Source organism: Erinaceus europaeus, chromosome 5 (assembly GCF_950295315.1).
Source record: "Erinaceus europaeus chromosome 5, mEriEur2.1, whole genome shotgun sequence".
Lineage (NCBI taxonomy): Eukaryota > Metazoa > Chordata > Mammalia > Eulipotyphla > Erinaceidae > Erinaceus > Erinaceus europaeus.
The window spans coordinates 36,069,587-36,091,534 of NC_080166.1; the positions used below are offsets into that span (position 1 = coordinate 36,069,587).

The window sequence follows — 21,948 nt, forward strand, 5'->3', positions numbered from 1 at the left end:
AATCTTATAAGCCATATGCTTTCCTGCTTTGCTGTCATGGGTATTCCCCTTCAAATTAAATCTTGAAAATGGGCCTGCTTTTTCAGCCAACAATTTTAAGACCTTTGTTCCTTTTGGAACATCACCCATACCACAGTCATCCCCCATTACCTTCAAAGACAAGACATTGTTGAGAGGGCCCACCAAACACTCGGAGCCCAATTAAATAAAGAAAATGGGGGACTATATTCCCCCAATATTCAGTTGGCAAAAGTACTAACTACATTAAACTTCTTCAGTATTTACAAAAATTCCAGTTACCAATTATCCTCCACTGGCAAATGCCACCCACCCTCCCAGATATCAAGGTCAAATGGAAATAACACCTCAACAGTATTTGGAAAGGGCCTGATCCCCTGTTAACCATGGGAAGGTGTTTTGCATATGTCCACAGGATTCTCCAAAACCTGTCTGGTACCCGGCCCACCATGTCTGGCATTGCCCACAAGATGGCACAACTCTCCCTGAAGAAGAACAAAAAGCACAAGATTCACCACAGGACGCTACCCCCTAAGACTCATCACATGACCTGGCAGGACCTGAAAAACCTGATCGACAGAGCCCAAGGAAACCCCCCCTGCTGCCTCTCTCCTCCCTCACTGTCTCTGTACACCTTATCCTGCTGTCTCCTCTCCCCAGTCCTGCCTCTACTTCACCTGTCACCCTTTGACAGTTCAAAGTTAGAGAACTCAGGCTCCTGCCGCTTCTTAGTGCCCTTTTTGGTTATCACAACCCACCTGATCGTTGCCCCTTGCCTTATCCAGTTTCTTAAGAGACGTCTAAATGACATTGTCAAAGTCATTGTTCAAAAGGTTTCTGTCCACCCCTACACTGCTATTCCTCTGACAGAGATAGAATCTTTTGCAGACATTCATCCATTTAAATATAGCCATTAAATAAGAAAAAGGGGGGAGATGTAGGGAAACTGTGAGGATATGGTTGAGCTGGGTGAAACCTCCCATTGAAAGATGGGTGCCTGAGGAACACAGTCTTCCTGTCAGCCTCTCTCTACCAGAGATTGAGCATGGGAGAGAACAGCCTTCAGGTTCTGCTTCACCTGTCAGACTCTCTGCCTCACAGGGACTATTCATTCCCAATACAATAGATTACTTTCTTGTCTTTAAACCAAATGATCTGCTTATTCAAAAGCTACCAGAAGTTATCATACCTGACTCACCTTCTCTCCACCCTCAGGACAACTCTCTGTCTGCTATCCATTGATAACCTTACTTCCTCATTCCCAAAATGTCTCTCCTGCTTACACAGATGCTATCAGAGGCCCCTTTCATCACTTCTTTTTCCTTACCCTTCTGAATAAGACTATAACCAAACCTCATCCTCTTGACATAGGACCCCTACACCCATGCACATCAAAGCTTAGCTTCCTCATTCCTTAGATCACTCACTTGATAGTTTTCCCAACCCCTTACCTCTCTCTGCCCCTTTTCTGCTTTAACTATATATGGTATAAAGAAGCTACCTCCTTCTGTAACCCCTTAAAAGCCTTGCCTCTCTGATCAAAAATGTATTTGTCCATCAGACATTCCCCTAGTGATCTCTTGTTGTGTCTCTAGCTATGAACACTGAGAAAGACAAAGTAGTCTGCTTGTATTCGCGTGGGTGGCCTCGCAGCAGAGATAAGCCATACTGGCCTCTCGCACTAACTCTACTAATAATAGGAAAAGACTAGGAGACAATTTAGTTACAAATGATCTGTTTATTGTACAGAAGGCAGGGTTTAAATAGCAGAAGGGAAAAAAAGGACATGTTTCACATGTGGCGAGAAGGGTGGGCTTTTGAAGGTCAGAACCTCCATGGTGAAGGTCCCAAGGAATGAGTAGAATTGATAGTGGTAGGGGATAGTTCTGGAATGATTAGTGGCAATTGGATAAGAGAGTCAATTAGCTGAAGGTGTTTAGAAGGACATGTTAATTATCCCAGCAAGGGAGAAACAGACAGGAGCCTTGGAGGAAGAGAGATAAGATAGAGGAGTTAGATCATAGTGGAGGAGGGGCTTAAGGAAATAGGAAGGAAGAGCCTTTTGGTCAAGGCAGAATAGTGATATATGGAGTATGTGTGATCACAGCAGGTGGACTATAGTGAACTTTAAGCAGGCAAACCATTTGGTTTATAACAAGGAAATGAGTTAAGTGTTGGGGGTGTAGGTTCTTGTGTTGCTTGGGAAACTGACAAGGGGAAATTGAGTCAGGAAAGCTTTTTCCACCATGCTCTACCCCTGCAAGGGAGAGACTGACATTTAGGGTATCTCTTCAGACCTCCATCTTTATGATAGGAGTTCTCCTATGCTCTTACCATTCTTTCACAATTATCCCCACAGTCAACTCGTTCCTGCTGCCTTGGAACATATTCTCTGGTGCGCAATCGGGTGGGCATGACAGGAGTCTGTGCCCAAGAAGAGTCCTCCCCACAAGAAGTATGACAGGGAGGGATAGGTAGGGAGACAGGGAGAGAGTGAGAGAGGGAGAGCTGTGGTACTGCTTCATCATTAGTGGAGCTTACCCTGTAGCAGGGAACTACAGGATTTTTAAATTTTTTAAAAATATTTTATTTATGAGAAAGATATGAGAAAGAGAAAGAACCAGACATCACTCTGGCACATATGCTGCCGGGGATCGAACTCGGGACCTCATGCTTGAGAGTCCAAAGTTTTATCACTGAGCCACCTCCCAGACCATGGGGAACTACAGTTTTACCACGGGCATTGCTCAGCTAGCCTTGTGATCTCAAGTAATTGTGATAATGTCTGGACCTCAAACAGAATCAAGCATATCTTATTACTTGGAATAGGCTAAAAGATGTCCCTGAACTGAGTGACTTGATCACACTCTCTGACGTTGTGCCTTCCATTTAGGGGACACAGCAACAATGAACATTATGCTCTGACCTTTCTTTTTGCCATTGTAGAGATCAACATGAACACCCATTTGATCCCAAATGTGACACTGGCTTTCAATATCCATAATTTCTTTAACAGATACCATAATCCTTTAGAGAAACTCTTACTTTGGGTCAAAAGGACAAGGTGTGTGTGTGTGTGTGTGTGTGTGTGTGTGTGTGTGTGTGTGTGTGTGTGTGATTCAGACTGTTTTAACTGTAACAACCAGAAACATAAATTCTGATGCCATTATTTCAGTAATTATTTCAAAATGTTTAGCTGATATTGGACCACTTATGAAACAACAAAATCCCACAGGTGGGAGTCAGGTGGTTAGTGCATTAAGTTAAGCACACATGGCGCAAAGTGCAAGGACCAGCCTAAGGATCCCAGTTAGAGCCCCTGGCTCCCCACCTGCAGGGGAGTCGCTTCACAGACTGTGAAGCAGGTCTGCACGTGTATATCCTTCTCTCCCCCTCTGTCTTCCCCTCTTCACTTCATTTTGCTCTGTCCTATCCAACAACAATGACATCAACAGCTACAACAATAAAACAAGAGCAACAAAAGGGAATAAATAAATAAGAATTAAAAATCACACAGGTAAGAGAAATTTACATCTAGAGAAAGAAACTGAATCTTTACTGATTCTGGGCCTTTTTGCTAAGATCAGGTGTAGAAAACTGAATATTCCTCAAAGAGTTTTGTTTTCATTCTGATCAGAGACAACTGATGAATCTGAATGAGAGAGACTCCTCAAGAATTTCCAAAAGACTCTCCAGGCTCCCCACCTGCAGGGGAGTCACTTCCCAGGCGGTGAAACAAAGTAGGTCTGCAGGTATCTATTTTTATCTCGCCCTCTCTGTCTTCCTCTAATCTCTCCATTTCTCTTTGTCCTAACAATGACATCAATAACAGTAATAATAACTACAACAATTAAAAACAACAATTGCAACAAAAGGGAAAATAAATAAATATTTATTAAAAACAGAGATAAAAGAATATTCCGGGAAGCAGCCCTGTGTCGGGGCCTCTGCCTTGTCAATCCACCATCTTCACCTGACACCAGGACTGGATTCCTCTTGGGCTGTCCTGATTCTCTGGGGGAGTTAAACACAGTGTGCTCTTTGGAAAAGGAGGTGGATCGCCACTCTTCTTCTCCTTCTCCTTCTCCTTCTCCTCCTTCTCCTTCTCCTTCTCCTTCTTCTTCTTCTTCCCCTTCCCCTTCCCTTTCCCCCTTCCCTTCCCCTTTTCCTTCTTTGTTAGAGAAAGCTAGAAATTGAGAGGGAAGTGGGGATTAGAGAGGGAGTGAGTCAGAAAGATCCCTGCAGTACTGCTTCACCACTTGCGAAGCTTTCCCCTGCAGGTGGAGACTAGGTCCTTGAACCCAGGATCGTGCACACTGTAATATGTGCTCTCACCAGGTGCAGCACCACCCAGCCCCCTGTGATCAGATTTTAATGCAGTGTTCTCCAGTGTGACCTGAACACTGGTGTGTTCAATTCTAGTTAGTTCAGTTCTAAAATGTGCTATTGTACAACAAATAATGGACATAGATATTTTTCAGTAATAGAGGGAAAGTTTCGAATTATCTAAGATTATAAAAGTGCACTATGGGGTGTCGGGTGGTAGCGGAGCTGGTTAAGTGCACTTGGTGCAAAGCACAGCAGCATAAGGATCCCAGTTTGGGCCCCCATCTCCCCACTTGCAGGGGAGTCGCTTCACAGGTGGTGAAGCAAGTCTGCAGGTGTCTATATTTATCACCCCTCTCTGACTTCCCCTCCTCTCTCCATTGCTCTCTGCCCTATCTAACAATGACAACATCAGTAACAACAACAACAACAAAAGGGCAACAAAAGGGAAATACTATTTAAAAATATATTTTTAAATTGTACACTAATTTTCCCCCTATTTCTCCTTGTACATATGTGGAATTAAAGGTTCTGTAGATTGTTTATGCATTTGAAGTTGGAGGACTTTGTGTCATTAATGGGAAAGTGTCAAAGTGTCAAGAAATCTTTTGGGGTCTGCTTATTTTTATCACTGGCTGAGATTCCCAGCACAGTGCCTGTAGGAATGAAGCAGGTGATTATCTGCAGCACTGACAAGGATGTTAGGATACTAAGTCATGGGCCTCATGATGTAACAACAGGATTACTTTTTTTTTTTTTTTAAGATTTTTAGAAATATTTATTTCCTTTTTGTTGTCCTTGTTTTATTGTTGTTGTAGTTATTATTGCTGATGTAATTGACGTTGGATAAGACAGAGAGAAATGGAGAGTGGAAGGGAAGGGGAGAGAAAAACACCTGCAACCTGTGAAGCGAATCCCCTGCAGGTGAAGGGGGTTCTCAACTTGGGATCCTCATGCCGGTCCTTGCACTTTGTGCCATGTGTGCTTAAGCCACTGTGCTACAGCTAAACTCCCAGGACTACAATTTTTAAGTTAATAAATTTTAAGGAATAGGAAACACTGCAAGGTCATATATATATATATATTTTTTTTTTAAACAAAGCACTGCTCAACTCTGGTTATTTTCATACTTAAGCATGAAAGTCTGTTTGTATAACCATTATGTTATTTACGCCACACCAAGATCATATTTTTAAGATTTAATTTGAATGAGTAGGTGATTAAATTAATTAACCCTTACTACTCTGTGGTTTCTATATTCGTTAGCACTTGAGATGTAAGGTGTATATGCCACTCAGTATAGACTTTCCTTTTGTTAAGAAGTTCTGTTGGATATCAGAAAGACCAAAGCCATGGTATGTGAAGAATAAAGGAGTTTATTGACTCAAACTGAGAGTCCAGATCCCTCTGAAAACTCACGGCACTGAACAAAGGTTCAGTTCCAGTTTTATACTCTAGAAATGCAGAAGCTACTCCAGTTTACAGAAGCTAACATTGCAAGCAAACAAGCAAGCAAGAAATACAAAATAAAAATGGGGCAGTTCATCTTGGCTACTATAGATACAGTTAGATGCATTCTAGTCTCCATATAAAGCACTTGACTTTTCTGGCCTTCTGCTCTACTTACCTACTGCTTACTCAGTGAAGGTCAGTCTGACCTTCTTTATCTCTATAGGGACTGAATTCAGAAACTCGTGATTGAAAATCCAATGCTTTAGCCACTGTGCCACCTACTGGAACATGGTATATTTATTTATTTATTCTGTCTCCAGCACATCTGTATTTTGGAGTGACTATTTTTGTTTGGGGGATACCCCCATAGAGATCTTAAAAACTTTTTTTTTTTCCATAACACAGAGAGAAACTGAGAGGGGAGGGAGATAGGAGAAAGAGACTGTAGCAGCACCATTCATCACTCATAAACTTTCTTCCCACAGGTGGGCACTTGGCACTTAAACTTGAGTCCTTTCACATGGCAACATGTGGCCTTAACAGGGTGCACCACCTGCTCAGCCCCCCCCCCCCAAATTCTTTATTTCTAAAAATAACTAACCAAATAAATAAATCCATCCTATTGGGGAGGGAGAGTAAAAAACATCAGTTGACAATTCTTAAAGCTAGGGAATAAGTGCAGACACATTCCTCTAGAGCTACCTTTACTTTGGAATATGCTTGAATGTTTGCAAATCTCTCCCAATGTCTCTATAAAGCTGGTAAAAAAAATAGAGCACAATTCCTTATGAAGCCTCCACACCCAAGAAGAGCATGTCCCATAGTTCTGTAACATCATTTGTGCATACAATGTTTCTTGCCTGGTCCAGGTACTCTCACTCTTCCTGAGACTATTCTAAGGTCGCACCCATGAGAGTCAGTGTTCTCTCCCCATCTGTGAGTAGAGAAGCTGGTGCAGTCAATGCTGAGGACATGGGTCATGTTCTGAGCTCACAGTTTGGGTTCATGGTCTACAGGACTGTCACAGAGGCACTGTTCCTCCTTAGTTAGGAAGGAATGGTTGTGCCAGAACATGCAGTGAAGGGGAGGGGCTGGGATGGAGATAAGGGACTGCTACCACTGATGTCCTTCTCAGGCATCTGTTTGTGGAGAATCAGGAGGCCCAGGAGTTCCAGACCCTGAGCAACATGCAGTTATAGCAGAAAAGGCAGAGGTAATTTTGGGGTGACTCTCCATAGACCCAAAGAGAGAGTGGCCAGGGGATCCCCAGTCTCTTCTCATATTATTCTCCCTACTTCCATGCTCCCCACACTGTTCCTCTCTATGGAGGTTGAAGGAAGAGCTGCAAAGGGTAGGTGCACAGGTCCCTGGTGTATCCAGAGCACATGGGAAGGGAGTTCTAGCAGAGGCTGTGAGCCCTGGAATCAGGTGGCAGGAATTAGTGACATTCCCTTAAAGGATCTGGATGGTGTGACAGAGCAGAGAGATGGTACAGAAAGTTCTCAGACAGTATGGTATTCTGGAGGGAAATTTCTGTAGAAGTACAACAAAATGAAAAGCTGGGGAGCTGGCAGTGCAGAGTCACAAGTGGCTATTCCAGAAGGGTGAGGGCAGGGACACACATGAGGTCCTATCTCAGACCCTGCCTTCTGCAGGCCAATCCATGGCACAGGGAGTCAGTAAGGGAAAGACAGAGCTGCCCATCAGACAGGGTCTGTGCCCTCCTAGGGAAGCAGAATCCTCATCCTGGAGTTGGTTCAGTAGGCTTCAGAGAATACAGGCTGTTTAAATAAAAATAAATTTATGAACAAATAATAATAGCTATTGCTTTTATCATGTGCAGATATTAATTCAGGATTTCAGAGAGAATTCTCATTCCCATAGTTTTTTTTTTTTAATTTTTGTTAGTGACTTAAAACTTTTTTTTTTTTTTTTTTTTGCCACCAGGGTTACTGTTGGGGTTAGGTGCCTGCACTACCAATCCACTGCTCCTGGAGGCCATTTTTCCCATTTTTGTTGCCATTGTTATTGCTCTTGTTGTGTTGCTGTTATAGGTGCCATTGCTGTTGTTGGATAGGACAGAGAGAAATGGAGAGAGGAGGGGAAGACAGAGGGGGAAAGATAGACACCTGCAGACCTGCTTCACTGCCTGTGAAGTGACTCCTCTGCAGGTGGGGGGGGAGCTGGGGGCTTGAACCAGGATCCTTGTGCTGGTCCTTGTGCTTTGCGCCACATGTGCTTAATCCATTGAGTTACAGCCTGACTCCTGACTTTTTAAGGTAATAGTGGCATGATTCCACATTCTTCCCCCTACTCATCTGTGGCCCTGTCCTCTACAGAGGAAACTACAATAGTTCTACTGTGTCATAGATTAGGGTTGATTTTGTGTGTGTGTGTATGTATGTATGTCCATTTTTAAAAAATGTTATTTGTTTATTAATGAGAAACATAGGAGAGAGAAAGAACCAGGCATCATCTTGGTATATGTGCTGCCAGGGATTGAACTCAGGACCTCATGCTTGAGAGTCTGATGCTTTATCCACTGTGCCACTCCTGACCACGTATGTCCATTTTTTTTAATGGTCCTGCCTTCACTTCTTTTAGATGTCACTGTGTATACAGCTATTACTACTTCTTCTTCTTCTAGCGTTTGCCCTTCTTCCGTAGCCAGTCAACAGCGTCAGGTTGAGCCTGATGTAAAGTTTCGAGACCTCCTTTAAATCTGGAGAGGTGGCAGTCGTTGACTATGTGGGTCATAGTCTGTAGCCGCAGGGGCAGTTCGGGTCGCCTCTGGCTCCCCAGCGATGGAACATAGCGGCGCACCGGCCATGGCCTGTTCGATAGCGATGGAGGAGGGCCCAATTACTACTTATGAATACTGCCCCTTTTTCCTTCCTTCCTTTTTTTTTTTTTTTTCCTCTCTCTCAGATTAGTAAAACAGTGCCTGACTTTCTCTGGTGCTTTCCAGATCTGCTTCTCTTTCAGTGACAGCACAGAAAACAGAAATTCCTGGTGACAAACATTTCTTGTTCAGAGGGTCTAGAACCCTCTGATCATCTCCCACTATCTTTTTCTTGCTCTGGGAGTATGAACCAAAGTTCTTTTCAGGGGTACAAGAGGAAGGATCCTTGGTTTCTGTAAATGCTTCTCTACTGGACATGGACATCAGCAGATCTAACCATACCTCCAGTCTATTTCTATCTTTGTTAGCAGGGTAGGACTCTGGAGAGGTGAGGTTCTGGGTCATGTTGGTGAAGTCATCTGCACGGGGAGGTCAGAATGGAATCATAGTAGTATTTCCAACTTGGTGTCTAAGGCTACAATGTTTCTGTGGATATAGCAGCTGTGTTGGATGAAGTTTGTTTAGTTAAATAGCTGTCAATCTCTGTTGTTTTGGGGGACAGTCTATGTGTCTGTTACTTCAGGGCCACACCTCTCAGAAGTCCCAAGTCTACATTTCTAAGTAGGTACTGGTGCATGAGTCAGGGGGTATAATTGGAATAACAAAGAGTAAGTGTACAAAAGAATTATTTTTGAATATTTTGGACAAATTTTTGGCAAATATAGAGAGAAATGTAAACTGATAGATGGCAACACAATTCTATTTACTTTATCATTTTTAGTAGAGCACTGCTGAACTTCAGCTTTTGGTAGTTCTAGGGACTGAAACTTGGAGCTTTTATAACTCAGGCAGGAGTGTGTTTTTATATAACAACAATGTTATCTCCCCAGTGTAACATAAGTCTATTTAGGCAGTTCTTGTTACTACACAATAATTTATTACCTTTTTTTTTTTTATCAGAGCACTGTTTAGCTCTGGCTTATGTTGGTGTGGAGGACTGAGCCTGGGATTTTGGAGCTTCAGGCATGAGAGTCTCTTTGTATAACCATCGTGCTATCTACCAGCACCAAAATTCTTCCATAAGGTAATGCAACATATTAATATAAGTAAAATATAAAGTGCTATATATAATTCTTTCACTTGAATGAGAAAATTTAAACAGACATCAAGAAAAATGTAGAGATTCCATCTTAATACAGGTCATTTGAACTTTTTAGCTCACTTGAAATGACACGTGGGTCTACATACAGACACTATATAAAGCAATGTTCTTTGCAAAATTTAAAAATAGAAGGAAAATGGTGAGTCAGGCGGTAGTGCAGTGGGTTAAGTGCACATGGCGCAAAGCACGAGGACCAGAGTAAGGATCCTGGTTCAAGCCCCCAGCTCCCCCCCTGCAGGGGAGTAACTTTATAGGCGGTGAATCAAGTCTGCAGGTGTTTCTCTCCCCCTCTCTGTCTTCGCCTTCTCTCTCCATTTCTCTCTGTCCTATCTAACAACAACATCAGCAACAACAATAATAACTACAACAGTAAAAACAAGGGCAACAAAAGGGAAAATAAATAAGTAAATAGAAGGAAAATGGAACAAATTAAAAGACATCAACATTAATTTGATGTAATAATGTTTATGCACTCATCTGTCCATTTAAAAAGAATTTATATATGCATCAAAAAAGACAAATGATGGGAATAAGATACTCATAGTTTCATAACAATGTCTGTAGAAGGGGCTGGGCAGGGGCACTCTCAATTAAGCACAGATATCCCCAAGTGCAAGATTCTGGGTTCAAGCCCCCACTTCATGAACAGTGAAGCAAGTCTGCAAGTATCTATTTGTCTCTTTCCCTTTCTATCACTCCTTCCCTCTCAATGTCAATTATCACATTACCAGCCCTGATAGCTTTCCCCTACATCTCATTCTTCTCTCTTGTAAACCTTGCTTGAGCACAGTTCCATGTAGTACTTGTATGTAGACCCATGAGTCATTTCAAGAAAGCTATTGGTCCCATGACTTGGATTAAAATGTAGCCTCTACCTCTTATTTGATCATTGATTAAATTTTCTCACAAGGTAGAAAGATGCTTTTTTTCACTTCATAGATTATTTCTATTAGGGTTGCATACAGTCTATGTAAAACAGAATATGCAGTAGCTAGAACTGTTTAAATAGACTAGTGTTTACATATATCACATTATATTTGTATCTATAATTGTTATGTCACTGAAAGGCACCCACAAAACTTCCTTTAGTTGATATGATATTAGTCACCACAGACATCCCATTAGTATCACAATCCAGATGTAATCTGTGTTTTCCTAAAATGATTCATTCTGTTTAGTTCTGATTATAAATACGACTGTTATTTTTATCAGATTATATATATTTTTTCAAAATTAGATAGAACTAAGGTCAAAAATGTACAGAAAAAAAATTAAAGATTTTATTACTTTATTCATGAGAAAGGTAGGAAGAGAGAGAAAGAACCAGATATCAGTTTGGTCCATGTGCTGCCGGGGTTGAACCCAGGACCTCATGCTTGAGAGTCCAATGCCTTATCCACTGCACCATCTCCTGGACCACAACACAGAAATCTGTCACCAGCATCAGCTCCTCCATCTTTGAATGGAATTGCTCACCTTTTGTCTGCTGACTTAAAGATTTCTACCCAGATTCAGTGACTACCATGTAATAATCAGATCTCTCCATGGATCAGGAAGTTGTCCATAGTAGCTATGCAAAGAGTGGTAGAAACTGATCTTTACATAAAGACTCACATGGTCTATATGTGACCTAAAAAGCAGTATGAATGTTCTGAGTTTTGTTATACTTGGAAACATTTTGATTGTATTCTGTGTGTGAGGAGAGGGGGCAAGAATATGAGCATAAATTCTACACGTGAGAAAGAATTCAAGAATTAAAATTTAAAGAATTGGTGTTGAAAAGTTAGAATGATTGCTGTGAGCATACAAGTTTATTTAGAGGGAGTCAGGCATTAGCATAGCGGGTTAAGCACTCCTGGCACAAAGCACAAGGATGAGAGTAAGGATTCCGGTTCCAGTCCCGGGCTCCCCACCTGCAGGGAAGTTGCTTCACAAGCTGTCAAGCAAGTCTGCAGGTGTCTTTTTCTCCCCCTCTCTGTCTTTGCCTCCCCTCTCCATTTCGCTTTGTCCTATCCAACAACATTGACATCAATAACAGCAACAATAATAACTACAACAATAAAACAATTGCAACAAAAGGGAATAAAATAATAAATATAAAAATAATATAATTGTGTAAGTATTTACATTTATATTAATTGCTTGCTGGCTATCTTCATAAAACACAGAAAAATAATAGCCATCTAGGTGATGTGACACATTGAATTCATACTTTTCTCAGCGTTTTTGGGAATACAAGTGCATTAAAATACCATATTTTCTTTGTGCTAGATGTGAATTTTTTGCTTCCATCTCATCATACTTCTTTCAAAAAGCCAAATAGTAATGAATCCTGATTTTGTGTGTCTAAAATGAGACAAGATCACTGTAAGTGAAAATATATGTCTTTCTTCATTTAACTTATTTTATTTCTCATAATTCCAAGGCTTTTTATTAGTGATTTGATATTGATTTACAAAATTATAAGGTAGTAGGTGTGTAATTTCACACCATTACCACAACCAGAGTTCTGTGTCCCTCTCCCCTTCATTGGAAACTGCAGTAGTTCTCTCAAGTTCACAGATGTGGGGTGACTATTATTTCTATAATTATGTTACATTTAAATATATTTGCCCATTCTTTCCCTATGGTCTTGCCTTCTCTTTCTAAGTCCTACCAAATTGGAGGGAGGAGGGGAAGACAGAGAGGGGGAGAGAAAGACACTTGCAGACCTGCTTCACTGCTTATGAATCGAGGCCTCTGCAGGTGGGGAGCTGAAGGCTTGAACCAGGATGCTTATGCTGATCCTTGAACTTTATGCCACATGCAATTAACCCAATGTGCTATGCCAGACTCCCCTCTATTATATTCTTAGTAGGTGTTGTATTCTTCTTTTATACAGTGTGTTTTCAATGACTTATTAAAAAATTTTGGTTATTATTAGTGATTTAATATTTATTTATAAGTTTTTCTGATAATAGGGATATATTTCCATATATTTCCCACTGCCAGGAAGAATTCTATGTCCCATCCTCTCCACTGGAAACTGCAGTAGTTCTCCTAAGGTCACTGATATGGACTGGTTCTATAACTATCTATCTATCTCTATATTATTTCCTTCTCCATTTTTTTCAGTGGTACATACTTCATGTCTTTTCTAGTTTACTATTTATATCTATATATCACTATACAAATATATGTACTTATAAATATATATATTTGTAAATTTTTTAAAAATCTTTATTTACTGGATAGACACAGCCAGAAATTGAGAGGGAAGGGGGTGATAGAAAGAGAGACAGAAACACGTGCAGCCCTGCTTCACCACCTGTGAAGCTTTTACCCTGCAGGTGGGGCTTGGGGACTCAAACCTGGGTCCTTGGACACTGTAACATGTGCATTCAAACAGGTGTGCCACCACCTGTATTGTATACTTTTTATTATCACAGCATAACTGACATTATCATAAACAATGAAAGCTTCTAACCTCTGAATTTTTAAAATACTATTTTAATATCTAATCATCTTATGGTAGCATGGTTTTTAAAAATATATATCTATACATATCTCAAAGCCTTTGATTTTCTTTTCTCTGTTAAATGAGCATTTATTTAAAGGGAGGGGATAGATGATAGCATAATAGTTATGCAAAGTGACTCTCATGCCTGAGGGTTGAAAGGTTCAGGTTCAATTCTCCTTGAATTCAATTCTCCTAAAATTCTCCTTGAATAAATAAATGAATGAATGAATTAGTAAAGTGCATTTACATTTACTCAGTGGAAACAGGAAGTGACATATACATGTCTATTACCTGTATTATTTATGCATTTATTTATTGATTGCCTCAAGGGTTTGTTGCCACAGCTCAGTGCCTGCACCACGAATCCACTGCTCCTGCAGACCATTTGTTCCCTTTTCGCTGCCCTTGTTGCTTGATCACTGTTGTGGTTATTATGATTATTGTTGTTGTTGTTACTGTCCTTGCATAAGATAGAGAGAAAAGGAGAGAGGAAGGGAAATACAGAGTGTGGGAGAAAGATAGACTCCCTAAAGTCCTGCTTCACCACCTGTAAAGTGACTCCCTTGCAGGTGAGGTTCTGGGGGCCAGACCCCAGATCATTCCACCTGTCCCCTCCTTTCAGGAGCGCCACAAGCGCATAACCCTCTGACATACCGCCAACCATCCCTGGATTTACTTTTGACAGAAATAGGACCTGCCATGTTTTGAATCCTTATTATTCTGAGGATCAGTCCTGGAAACAGTGTCATGACAGGACACATGGGGATCTCTGGTATCAGAGAGCACCTGGAACAGCAGCTGGGGCTCTAGAGCCAGGGCAGTATGTCGTCTAGCCCTCCCCCGCTAAGAGAATTGGATTAGTCCTATTAATTTCGCGGGCCTGCTTGGCCCTGCCCCAAGGAACCCGGAGAGAGAGTTCCGGAGTTCGAGAGTAAGGGAGAGGGTTCCTGAGTTCGAGAGTTTCAGGGTTACAGAGTAAGAGAGAGGGCCAGAGAGACAGAGTTCCTGGGTTCCTGAGTTCCAGAGTAAGAGACGGTTCCTGAGTTCGAGAGTAAGGGAGAGTGCTTGTGCCGCCGCAAAGAGACAGCAGAGTTCTGTTTGGTGATTAGTTTGTCTTAGTTTATGAATCGTTGTTCCTGAATAAAGAAATACAGCTTCCCTGCCCAGCCGTTGTCTCCGCGTCTCTGTTACCCGCCGTGAAGGAAGCCAGCCCGGCCGGCAAGAGCCGTCTGAAATTTAACAACAAATGGCGCCCAACGTGGGGCTCGAACCCACGACCCTGAGATTAAGAGTCTCATGCTCTACCGACTAAGCTAGCCGGGCTATACTATCGTCATTTAGTTAAAAAGAAAAGGGGGAATTGTCGTCTAGCCCTCCCCCGCCAAGAGAATTGGATTAGTCCTATTAATTTCGCGGGCCTGCTTGGCCCCGCCCCAAGGAACCCAGAGAGAGAGTTCCGGAGTTCGAGAGTAAGGGAGAGGGTTCCTGAGTTCGAGAGTTTCAGGGTTACAGAGTAAGAGAGAGGGCCAGAGAGACAGAGTTCCTGGGTTCCTGAGTTCCAGAGTAAGAGACGGTTCCTGAGTTCGAGAGTAAGGGAGAGTGCTTGTGCTGCCGCAAAGAGACAGCGGAGTTCTGTTTGGTGATTAGTTTGTCTTAGTTTATGAATCGTTATTCCTAAATAAAGAAATACAGCTTCCCTGCCCAGCCGTTGTCTCCGCGTCTGTTACCCGCCGTGAAGGAAGCCAGCCCGGCCGGCAAGAGCCGTCCGAAATTTAACAACAGCAGTAACGCCTTACCATCCACCCTCCACGGAGTCCACCTGCCTACATTTTGGTCCTTTTCCCTCCAAAAAAGATTTTTCTGCTGTTTTCAGTGAGAAACAGGCATCAGACAGGATAGCCAGGCAGGGAGGAAGAAGAAAAAAAAAAAAGAAAGAAAAAAAAGAAAGCCTTTTTTTTTGGGGGGGGGTTTAACCCTAATGAATGACCAGGTTCTGGGAAGAACAGGTTTTGAACCTGAAAAGTCTGCTATCTGTCTGTCTCCTAGTCCACAGGAGGAGCCACTAGCACAGCCAGACCTTGTGCTCAGACTGGGGTGTTTTCACCAGTCATAGGCCTGCACAGCACACTAGGGATTGGGAGACCTAAGACCCAAAAGTTACATTGTAGATTGTTTCTTTGCAGTTCCGGCTCCCCAGGACATTGAAGACCCAAATCCCTCCCCTACCCTAAGAGAAAAAGACTCTTGACAACCAGAGTGCACTCAGCCCATAGCCCCTTGGCCCAGCCCACCTGTACCTACCTGCTTTGACCTGGGGCTCTGGCTCTGGTGGCTGGCCAACTTCTGGTGGGGGTCATGGCCACTGCCACCACCACCACTGCCTCCCTAGGGATCAACTGGCTGGGCGGGGTCCCGGTGGCCTAGCAACAGCAGAAGCCCTCTGTGATGTCCTCCCCCAGGAATTCTGTGCTAGGCACACTGCCACTGGGCAGCCCAACTGCCCTGCCACTAGGACAGGCGGCAGCACCCAGACCCCAGGGCCCTGGCTCAGAGGGAAGGAAGGACAGGAGGACAGCAATGACAAACAAGGGACCTCAGGGCTGGCAGCCAAGAGGAAAGGAGGAGGTGCGCCTGGGATCCAGGGAGCCCAGGCCAGAGCTGCCTGCCTGCCTTCCTGGATGTCTGTATGCTGACTCTGTCCAGCTGCGTTTCTCAGTTCCTTTCCTCTCCCCTCCTCTCCTCTCCTCTCCTCTCCTCTCATCTCCTCTCCTCTCCTCTCCTCTCCTCTCCTCTCCTCTCCTCTCCTCTCCTCTCCTCTCCTCTCCTCTCCTCTCCTCTCCTCTCCTCTCCTCTCCTCTCCTCTCCTCTCCTCTTTGCTAATCTCCTCTTGAATGTCCTCTATTCTGGGTACCTGGTACAGCAGATGGGGCTCTAGAGCCAGGGCAGGAACGCCTTCCCATCCACCCTCCACAGAGTCCACCTGCCTGCATTTTGGTCATTTTCCCTCCAAAAAAGATTTTTCCCCTTTTTTCAGTGAGAAACAGGCATCAGACAGGATAGCCAGGCAGGGAGGAAAAAAAAAAAAAAAAGCCTTTTTTTTGGTTTAACCCTAATGAATGACCAGTTTCTGGGAAGAACAGGTTTTGTACCTGAAAACTCTGCTATCTGTCTGTCTCCTAGTCCACTAGCCCAGCAGGACCTTGTACTCAGACTGGGGTGTTTTCACCAGTCATAGACCAGCACAGCGCACGAGGGATTGGGTGGCCTCAGACCCAAATGTTACATTGTAGATGGTTTGTTTGCAGTTCTTGCTCCCCAGGACATTGGACAGACTCAACTCCCTCCCCTACCCCAAGAGAAAAAGACTCTTGACCACCAGAGTGCACTCAGCCCATAGCCCCTCAGCCCAGCCCACCTGTACCTGCTTTGACCTGGGGCTCTTGCTCTGGTGGCTGGCCACCACCAGCTTTGGCCTGGGGCTCTGGCTCTGGTGGCTCTGGTGGCTGGCCAACTTTTGCTGGGGGTCATGGCCGCTGCCACCACCACCACTGCCTCCCTAGGGGTCAACTGGATAGGCGGGGTCCCGGTGGCCTAGCAACAGCAGGAGCCCTCTGTGATGTCCTCCCCCAGGAATTCTGTGCTAGGCACACTGCCACTGGGCAGCCCAACTGCCCTGCCACTAGGACTGGTGGCAGCGCCCAGACCCCAGAGCCCGGGCTCAGAGGGATGGAAGGATGGGAGGACAGCGATGACTGAGGAGGGACCTCAGGGCTGCCAGCCAAGAGAGGAAAGGAGGAGGTGAGCCTGGGATCCAGGGAGCTCAGGCCAGAGTTGCCTGCATGCCTGCCTGCCTTCCTGGATGTCTGTATGCTATTTCTGTCCAGGTTGTTTCTCAGTTCCTCTCCTCTCCTCTCCTCTCCTCTCCTCTCCTCTCCTCTCCTCTCCTCTCCTCTCCTCTCCTCTCCTCTCCTCTCCTCTCTTCTTTGCTTCTCTACTCTTTGCTTCTCTCCTCTTGAATGTTCTCTATTCCGGGTGCCCTGCTCACGAGTTCCAACACTTGTGACATTTCTCCAGTAACATCGGCCCGCACCCCCTTCGCCCCCCACACCCCTGACATGACCCAGCTCACAGGGTCACTGGCTCACCCCACCATCACCCACACCCCCCAACACATTCCCTGGTTCAGCCCCTCTGCCCTATTCAGCTGAACTGGCCACTTTGCAACCTACCTGTGCAGGGTTGATTGTCTTCATCATTCAAGGATGTATTTCCTTTTGTACTTAGCTTGGTTGACTGCTGGATGGATGGATGGATGGATGGATGGATGGATGGATGGATGGATGGACGGGTCAATGCATTGGTTGTGTAGATGCAGAGAGCCATCTAGATGTACTTGATACCGTTGGCGTCAGAGCCCTAGTGTGCTGTTGAATGTAAAACATTAATTCCTCAATGAATAAATAAATAAACTGGTTTAAAAAAATACACGGTGTCTTTGCCTTTCTGGATATGGTATGATGTGAGGATCTTAACAGGGAAAGCACAGTCCTGAATAGCCCCTTGAGTTATTGGGATATTTCATTTCCTTTCTTTCTTTCTATCTTTTTTTTTTTTTTTTACTTTCTATTGTCTTGATTTATTGATTGGAATAAAGAGTCAGGAATTGAGAGGGACGGGAGGGATAGAGAGTTTGAGAAACAGAGAGACACCTGCAGCACTCCTGCACCACTTGTAAAGATTTCCCGCTGCAGGTGGGGACCAGGGTCTTGAACCCAGGTCCTTGTGCACTGTAACATGAGTGCTTAACCAGGTATGGCACCACCTGGTACCCTTGAGGTGACATTTTTTTAGCAATGAAATGAAATTCTCTTGGATAGGTAAGAAATAAATAAATAAATGAATGAATAAGTAAAAGTGCATTTACATTTACTCAGTGGAAACAGGAAGTGACATATACATGTCTATTACCTGTATTATTTATGCATTTATTTATTGATTGCCTCAAGGGTTTATTGCCACAGCTCAGTGCCTGCACCACGAATCCACTGCTCCTGCAGACCATTTGTTCCCTTTTCGCTGCCCTTGTTGATTGATCACTGTTGTGGATATTATGATTATTGTTGTTGTTGTTACTGTCCTTGCATAAGATAGAGAGAAAAGGAGAGAGGAAGGGAAATACAGAGTGGGGGAGAAAGATAGACCCCCTAAAGTCCTGCTTCACCCCCTGTAAAGCGACTCCCCTGCAGGTGAGGTTCTGGGGGCTAGACCCCAGATCATTCCACCTGTCCCCTCCTTTCAGGAGCGCCACAAGCGCATAACCCTCTGACATACCACCAACCATCCCTGGATTTACTTTTGACAGAAAGAGGACCTGCATTGTATTGAATCCTCATTATCCTGAGGATCAGTCCTGGAAACAGTGTCATGACAGGACACATGGGGATCTCTGGTATCAGAGAGCACCTGGAACAGCAGCTGGGGCTCTAGAGCCAGGGCAGGCTCCACCCTCCATCTACCCTCCACGGAGTCCACCTGCCTGCATTTTGGTCATTTTCCTTCCAAAAAAGATTTCCCCCCTTTTTTCACTGAGAAAGAGGCATCAGACAGGATACCCAGGCAGAGAGGAAGAAGAAAAAAAAAAAAAGAAAGCCTTTTTTTTTGTTTGTTTAACCCTAATGAATAACCAGGTTCTGGGAAGAACAGGTTTTGAACCTGAAGACTCTGCTATTTGTCTGTCTCCTAGTCCACAGGAGCCACTAGCCCAGCCAAACCTTGTGCTCAGACTGGGGTGTTTTCCCTAGTCATAGGCCTGCAAAGCCCACAAGGGATAGGGTGGCCTCAGACCCAAATGTTACATTGTAGATGGTTTGTTTGCAGTTCTTGCGCCCCAGGACATTGGACAGACTCAACTCCCTCCCCTACCCCAAGAGAAAAAGACTCTTGACCACCAGAGTGCACTCAGCCCATAGCCCCTCGGCCCAGCCCACCTGTACCTGCTTTGACCTGGGGCTCTTGCTCTGGTGGCTGGCCACCACCAGCTTTGGCCTGGGGCTCTGGCTCTGGTGGCTGGCCAACTTCGGTTGGTGGTCATGGCCACTGCCACCACCACCACTGCCTCCCTAGGGGTCAACTGGATGGGTGGGGTCCCTGTGGCCTAGCAACAGCAGGAGCCCTCTGTGATGTCCTCCCCCAGGAATTCTGTGCTAGGCACACTGCCACTGGGCAGCCCAACTGCCCTGCCACTAGGACCGGTGGCAGCGCCCAGACCCCAGGGCCCTGGCTCAGAGGGATGGAAGGATGGGAGGACAGCGCTGACCGAGGAGGGACCTCAGGGCTGGCAGCCAAGAGAGGAAAGGAGGTGGTGAGCCTGGGATCCAGGGAGCCCAGGTCAGAGTTGCCTGCATGCCTGCCTGCCTTCCTGGATGTCTCTATGCTATTTCTGTTCAGGTGCGTTTCTCAGTTCCTCTCCTCTCCTCTCCTCTCCTCTCCTCTCCTCTCCTCTCCTCTCCTCTCCTCTCCTCTCCTCTCCTCTCCTCTCCTCTCCTCTCCTCTCCCCTCCCCTCCCCTCCCCTCCCCTCCCCTCCCCTCCCCTCCCCTCCCCTCCCCTCCCCTCCCCTCCCCTCCCCTCCCCTCCCCTCCCCTCCCCTCCCCTCCCCTCCCCTCTCCTCTCCTCTCCTCTCCTCTTTGCTTCTCTCCTCTTGAATGTCCTCTATTCCGGGTGCCCTGCTCAGGAGCTCCAACACATGTGACATTTCTCCAGTAACGTCGGCCCGCACCCCCTTCGCTCCCCCCACCCCTGACATGACCCAGCTCACAGGGTCACTGGCTCACCCCACCCACACCCACACCCACACCCCCCAACACATTCCCTGGTCAGCCCCTCTGCCCTATTCAGCTGAACTGGCCACTTTGCAACCTACCTGTGCAGGGTTGATTGTCTTCATCATTCAAGGATGTATTTCCTTTTGTACTTAGCTTGGTTGACTGCTGGATGGATGGATGGATGGATGGATGGATGGATGGATGGATGGATGGATGCACAGGTCAATGCATTGGTTTTGTATACGCAGAGACTCATCTAGGTGTACTTGAGACCACTGGCGTTAGAGCCCTAGTGTGCTGTTGAATGTAAAACATTAATTCCTCAATGAATAAATAAATAAATTTATAAATAAATAAATATATAAACTGGTTTTAAAAAATACACGGTGTCTTTTCCTTTCTGGATATGGTATGCTGTGAGGATCTTAACAGGGGATGCACAGTCCTGAATAGCCCCTTGAATCATTGGGATATTTCATTTCCCTTTCTGTCTTTTTTTTTTTTTTACTTTCTGTTGTCTTGATTTATTGATTGGAATAAAGAGTCAGGAATTGAGAGGGAAGGGAGGGATAGAGGGTTTGAGAAACAGAGAGATACCTGCAGCACTCCTACACCACTTTTAAAGATTTCCCGCTGCAGGTGGGGACCAGGGTCTTGAACCCAGGTCCTCGTGCACTGTAACATGAGTGCTTAACCAGGTATGGCACCACCTGGTACCCTTGAGGTGACATTTTTTTAGCAATGAAATGAAATTCTCTTGGCTAGGTAAGAGATGGATGGATTGATGGATGGATGGATGCCTGTGTCTATGCATTGGTTTTGTAGAGGCAGAGAGCCATCTAGGGGTACTTCAGACTACTGGAGTTCTAGTGTGCTGTGGAATGTAAAACATTAATTCCTCAATAACTAACTAATTCAATAAATAAATATAAAAAGCTTGGTTATATAAATACACAGTGTCTTTGGCTTTCTGGATATTTCATTTTCATTTGTTTTTTCTTATTTCTATTATTATTGATTAATTTATTGGAATAAATAGTCAGTAATTGAATGGGAAGGGAGGGAGAGAGAGTTCGAAAAACAGGGAGACACCTGCAGCACTTCTGCACCACTTGTCAAGATTTTCCCCTGCACTGTGGACCAGGGTCTAGAACCCAGGTCCTTGTGCACTGTAACTTGGGTGCTTAACCAGTTTTAGCACCACCTGTGACATTTTATAGCAATGAAAAAAAATTCTTTGGCTCGGTAAGAAATAAATTAATAAATTAGTGAATGAATAATTAAGAGTGCATTTACATGTACTCAGTGGAAACACACAGGGACATATACATGTCTATTACCTGTATTATTTATTCATTTATTGATTGATTGCCTCAAGGGGTTATTGCCACAGCTCAGTGTCTGTACCACGAATCCACTGTTCCTGCAGACCATTTTTCCCCTTTTACTGCCCTTGTTGCTTGATAACTGTGGTTAATATTGTTGTTATTATTGTTGTGATTGTTACTGTTTTGCAGAGGACAGAGATAAATGGAGAGGGGATGGGAAAGAAGGATGGGGGAGAGAAAGACAGGCCCATGAAGATCTGCTTCACTAAATATATAAAGTGCATTTACATTTTACTCAGTAGAAACACACAGGCACATAATATACATGTATATTACCTGTATTTTTCCTCATGTAGTCTTAATTTGTTTATGTAATTTATTTATCCATTTATTGCCTCCAGGGTTATTGTCAGGGCTATAGCCTGCACCACAAATCCACTGCTACTGCAGACCACTCTGTCTCCTTTTGCTGCCCTTGTTGCCTGAACTTTGTTATGGT

The 21,948-nt window shown here is 44.4% G+C and overlaps 1 protein-coding gene and 1 non-coding gene across 2 annotated transcripts in view; one reads left to right on the forward strand and one right to left on the reverse strand.

Annotated features, from left to right (window-relative positions):
* Positions 1-21,948, forward strand: part of LOC107523617 (Bardet-Biedl syndrome 10 protein-like) — a 586,797-nt gene that overhangs the window by 401,589 nt on the left and 163,260 nt on the right. The window lies entirely within an intron of this gene.
* Positions 14,550-14,622, reverse strand: TRNAK-CUU (transfer RNA lysine (anticodon CUU)). The gene has a single exon. It is a non-coding gene; the product is annotated as a tRNA-Lys (tRNA).